The 6000-nt window shown below is 45.9% G+C and overlaps 1 pseudogene; it reads right to left on the bottom strand.

Moving 5' to 3' along the window:
• Positions 1–5502: 5502 nt before the first annotated feature.
• On the bottom strand, positions 5503–5743 carry LOC133760784 (cytochrome c oxidase subunit 7B, mitochondrial-like; annotated as a pseudogene).
• Positions 5744–6000: the final 257 nt, after the last annotated feature.

Here is a 6000-nt window from a genome sequence, read left to right as displayed (position 1 = left end):
CTCAGATGATAGCAGTCCACTGCATCACACTTGGCAACCTGCATCACGCTTTGCAAAGCATGGAAACCCCCTAGTTTGATTGCTCAAGCTTAAAAACAGGCTGACCCTGGATTAAAGAGTCGATTATAATTTGTCTAAGTCCTACATATGATTTAGGCCAATACCTGGATTAATGTCAAGATTATAATTGGAATTGTTAAGATTGTAACTGGTATTGTCAAGATTATAATTGATATCAGTTTCACATAGGCTTTAGGTTAGCTTGACCCCGATAACCATGTATTCTCCCAATTTTGTGGGTTTTGCCTTTATAAACCCTGTTGCTTTGGGGTCGAGAGTTCTTTGGGGCATGAGCCCACTCTCCACTGCCAGCAGTAAAGGACCATCACATTTTGTCAGCGTGTGGTGCTCCTCTGTACTGGCTCAGATACAACAGCCATGTACCAGCAAGTATGTCTGAAACACTCTCTACTGGGATCCTTAATTTGTTGGCAAAGTTTCTGAGTTGTAGCACATGCCTCTAACATAAAATGTGTTAAATAGAATCGACACCATTGTAATGGACTAAAGTAAGCTGATTATGTATTGCTGTGTGCATTTGGACCACAACTGTACTTTTTGTTTTCCATGAGATTATGAGGCGATGTATAATGAGAGGTGGGGGAAGTAGTGTTCCAATTTAGTAAGTAGGAAATGTGTTTTCATTGTCTGCTACTACCACTGTAAATGAAATTCCAGAGAAATTACTTAGACTCTTATTACTTGATTTTTTCCCTCCTACTTAGAAAATGTGTATTTTCACACCAGAGTATCTTGGGGTCATTGGGAGGTTGCTGCCTTGTTTAGAGGTGCTGAAGCTGTATCTGGACTCCTCAGGGAGAAGCGCTCCCAGCCTCAGCCAGGTCTCCCTGTGGTCACCTGCAGTGTCTGCTGTGGGCAGCAGGTCAGGGGCAGTGCTACTTTGCTGGCCCCTTCTAGATTATACAGCAGGGGGGGTGAGGTAAAGACTTAGGTGTTTGGGAAGACAGAAACTGAAATTTATGTTAAGGACTAGATTTCTGGGAAGCTATGCCATTGGATATACAGATACCACCACCACCACCACCCCCCTTTTTTTTTTTAAATATTTATTTGTTTATTTGAAAGAGTTACAGAGAGGCAAAGGCAGAGAGAAAGAGAGAGGTCTTCCATCTGCTGGTTCACTCTCCACGTGGCCACAGCAGCTAGAGCTGTGCCGATCTGGAGCCAGGAGCCAGGAGCTTCTTTGGGTCTCCCACACGGGTGCAGGGGCCTAAGTACTTGGGCCATCTTGTACTGCTTTCCCAGGCCGTAGTAGAGAGCTGGATCAGAAGTGGAGTGGCCGGGACCTGAACCTGTGCCCATACGTGATGCTGGCACTGCAGGCAATGGCTTTACCTGTTACACCACAGCACCGGCCCCCAGATACCGGTCTGGCTTTGTGTGTGTATGTGTGTGTGTGCGTGAGCATGCGTGCATTTAAAGTTCTAGTTATTTGAAAGTGTGACACATCATCCATTTGCTGTCTCACTCCGCAAAAGCCCACAACAACCAGGGCTGGGCCAGGCAAAACTGGGAGCTAGGACTTCCAGGTCTCCCACGTGGGTGGCAGGAACCCGGGTAGGTAAGTTATCACCTGCTGCCTCCCAGGGTGTGCATTAGCAGGAAACTGAATGGAGTAGTGGGGACTCACACCAGGCACTCTGATGTGGTATGCTGGTGTCCCAAGGGGAGTATGACCTGCACTACAGTGCCTGCCCTGGATTTATAATATAAAATCTACTGTAATATCTAGACATCAATCCTTCTTTCCCATTTATTGTCACTTGCTGATTTCTGTAAGAACAATCCCAACATAGCTATCAGGTGTGTGGTTGTGATACCACTGTTCTAACACCATGGAATTGTCACTCTTTAATAAATGCATTTTGGTTATTATTTATTTGAAAGACAAAGAGGAGAAACAGAGGTCTTCCATCCACTGGTTCACTCCCCGAATGGCCACAATGACAGGCTGTGCCGGACAGGAGCCATGAACCAGGAGCTGCTTCTGGGTCTCCCATGTGGGTGCAGTGGCCCAAGCACTGGGGCCATCCTTGGCTGCTTTCCCAGGAGCAATCGCAGGGAACTGGATCAGAAGTGGAACAGCCAGTGCATATTGGATGCCAGTGCTGCATGCTGTGGCTTAACCTATGGCGCCACAGCACCAGCCCCAATAAATGCATTTTGGCTAATCCCTTGCATAATTTATATGTGGAGAATTTTGTTTTAAGTAATTGGATCTAGTAGCTAGAAGAAGTCTTTTTTTTTTCATTGACAGCTGATATTTTATTGGTGTTGAGAGTCAGTACACATTTCAATTTGTACACAGTTTTTAAAAAATGGATTATTTTATTTGAAAGGCAGAGTTAGAGCAAGCACAACTCAATTCATTGCTTCACTCCCCAAATGGTTGCAACGGCATGGCTGGGGGGCTGGGCCAGACCAAAGCCAGGAGACAGAAGCTTCTTCTAGGTTTCCCTCAAGGGTGCAGGGGCCCAGGGCCTTGGGCTATCTGCTGCTTTCCTGGGCATGTTAGCAGAGAGGTAGATCAGAAATGGAGTAGCTGGTACTTGAACCATTGCCCATATTGGCTGCCAGTGTTGCGGGCAACAGATTAGTCTGCTACAGCACAGTGCTGGCTCCTGTACACAATTCTTACCATATGTACAGAAAATCTAAAAAGCTGTGTGTTTTTTAAACTTACTCTAGTGACCTTCCGGATTCAAATTTGGAGGCAGCTCTTTTTTTTTTTTTTTTTTAAGATTTTATTTATTTGAGAGAGTTAAAGACAATGAGAGGGAGAGACAGAGAGAAAGGTCTTGCATCCACTGGTTCACTACCCAAATGGCCACAACAGCCAAAGCTGAGCTGATCTGAAGCCAGGAGTCAGGAGCTTCTGCTGGGTCTCCCACATCAGTGCAGAGACCCAAGGATTTGGGCCATCTTCCTTTGCTTTCCCAGACCATAGCAAAGAGCTGGATCAGATGTGGAGCAGTCAGGACTAGAACCTGGCCTCCATATGGGATTCTGGCATTGCAGGGAGAAGATTAACCTGCGCCACAGTGGTGACCAAGGAGGCAGCTCTTGAGAGCATATCAAGGGGGCAGGTGCTGTGGCATAGCAGGTAAAGCCACCACCTGCAGTGCTGGCATCCCATATGGGTGCCCATTCAAGTCCCGGCTGCTCTAATTATCCAGCTCTCCGCTACAGCCTGGGAAAGCAGTAGAAGATGTCCCAAGTTCCCAAGTCGTTGGGCTCCGGCACCCTCATGGGAGACCCAGAGGAATCTCCTGGCTCCTGGCTTCAGATTGGCGCAGCTCTGGCTGTTACGGCCGTCTGGGTAGTGAACCAGTGGATGGAAGACCTCTCTCTCTCTACCTCTCCTTCTTTGTGTAACTCCGACTTCCAAATAAGTCAGCTATAAGATGTTATAAATGGGGCCTGGTGCTGTGGCACAGCGTGTAAAGCCGCTGTCTGTGGTGCCAGCATCCCATATGGATGTCTATTCAAGTCCCAGCTGCTCCACTTCTGATCCAGCTCTCTGCTGTGGCCTGTGAAAGCAGTAGAGGATGGCCCATGTCCTTGGGTCCCTGCACCCGCATGGGAAGACTCAGGAAGCTCCTGGCTCCTGGTTTTGGATCAATTCATCTCCAGACATTGTGTAAAGCAGCAGATGGAAGACCTCCCTCTCTCCCTCTCCTCTTTCTGTGTAACTCTGACTTTCAAATAAATAAACAAATCTTTAAAGAAAAAAAGATGTTATAAAAGTTCCACAGTTAAATTTACAATTTAATATCACATACATAACACCCTCGAATTTTCCGTCTTTCACATTAACAAAATTATTAAGAGACCTGGACTGTCAAAACCAGAGTGCACATAATTCTGACAAAGGGACAAGGAGTAGTTTTCTTTTAAGAAACAGCCCTTCTAAATAACATGAGAGTAGAAGCAACTGAAAATACTCAAGACAGATTAAATGCACTTCCATGACTCTACACTGCTATCTAGTATACATTGTGTTGTAGGGTATAAAAACCACCCCTGACCTGTGGGATGTTCAGCTGATACCCACGATGGTCAAAGCCTCTCATAATTCAATATCCCACTGTTTTCTGGTTGTATGAAAAGAAAATAACTCTCAAATGATTTACCTCTTAAAAATACTTACACTTAAAAAATGGATGAGGATGGCTACCCTCCTTAAAAGAGTTGTAGAGCTACTGAAAAGCTTGCACTTAAAAAATGATTAATACACATATTCCTCTGGATTGTACCAGAAGGGAGACTGGGACCCCCCCGAGAAGACCTGGCGCATGGCAGTAATCGTCATGGCTGCTTTCTCTTCTGTGTCATCAGAGGCTGCACTCACTTCATCTTTAGTTTGTCCCTTTCCTGCCAGCAAATCCTCTGGTTTCTTGGCTAGCCACCCCAGACCTGTTTGCCCTTTTCTCCTGTCTTCCTCTTTTTTTTTTTTTTTTTTAATATATTTTATTTCTTCGAAAGGCAGAGTTACGGGGAGAGAGAGAGAGACACCTTCCAGTCTCTGGTTCATTCCCCAAATGGCTGCACCATCCAGGTCTGAGCCAGACTGAAGCCCGGAACCAGGAGCTTCCTCCGGATCTCCCACATTGGTGCAGGGGTCCAACACCTTGGATCCTTTTTTGCTGCTTTCTCAGGCCATTAGGGAGCTGTATCAGAAGTGGAGCAGCTGGAACTCGAACTGGTGTCTATGGGATGCTGGCTGGCATCCCAGGGAGTGGCTTTACCTGGTATGCCACATCGCTGGCAGCCTCTCTTCCTTTTTGTTTGCATTTTATGGTCCACAACTTACCCTTCCTGGCTGCCTTTTTAAATCTTCATTTCCACTCGTGCCAGGAGCAGGTTCAGCCAACATCCATCTCCTGAGCATCTCGGTGGGGACAGGGAGCATGCCAGTGCCTTCATGAAACTGGACTGCCCAGCCGCTGCCACTCCTGCCTTTTGTTATTTTTTATTGCCAGAATTATTGGGTTGAGTTGAATCGATGTCAGTTGTGTGTCTGTACCAGGCGCTCATTTCAGCCTCACTGTAATCCTCCGCATTTCATGATTGTAGCACTGGAAGAGTAGGGTCCCCATGCCACAAAGGGTGTGATCTAAAACCCATGAAAGAATTTCGGTTCGTAAAAGTAGTAACTTCACTTTTCAGTGTTGTTTAGAAGGTGAAGCTTTGAAACGGAGTTAGGCTGGCAGGTGCACCTTCTCGTCCGCTTATGTCTTTTTCTGATGCCTTCTACTGTTCAGCTGGAGTTACTTGCTTAAGTTCATTTATTTATTCTTTTAAGGTTTAAATGTACTTTATTTCCTCAATAATGCAGTATTTTGATTGGTACAGTGCGTTTACTTGGCATCACTTGTGACTTAGTTTTGAAACAATTCAGTATTACACCAGCTGGGATGATTACTGATTTCTCCATTCCTTAGGGGTGACTGCCAACAGGAGACAGGTTCCATTCTGTTCCAATTTGTTTTGCTGTGTATGTCCACACAGCAAAACAGAATGTGGCTCCATCAGCTAATACAACATTACCAAAGTTGTCATGAAAATCAGATGTATGTTTCTGGTGGCTCTGCCTTGCCATTGTTTGCTGAATGCTTCCAACTTAGAGACGACTTAGTGCATTTCTGACCACAGGAAGCATCCTGAAGCAGAAGATACAACTGCGGGAACTGTAGCTATTGTTTTGTTGGAGTTCCAGGATAGATACCCTTGCAGAGAGCCCTCTTAAGTTTATTTTTATTTGAAAAGGCAGAGTGATAGATCATTTATCCGCGGATTCACTCTCCAAACACCTACAACAGCCAGAGCTGGGCCAGGCTGAAGCCTGGAGCTTGGAGCTCCACCTTGTGGGAGGCAGAGACCCAAATACTTGCACCATCACCCGCTGCCTCCAGGGTG

The sequence above is a fragment of the Lepus europaeus genome, chromosome 5, assembly GCF_033115175.1.
Source record: "Lepus europaeus isolate LE1 chromosome 5, mLepTim1.pri, whole genome shotgun sequence".
In the NCBI taxonomy this organism is placed as follows: Eukaryota; Metazoa; Chordata; class Mammalia; order Lagomorpha; family Leporidae; genus Lepus; species Lepus europaeus.
Note: the sequence above shows the minus strand (reverse complement) of the source record. Positions and strands in the feature narration are given on the sequence as shown.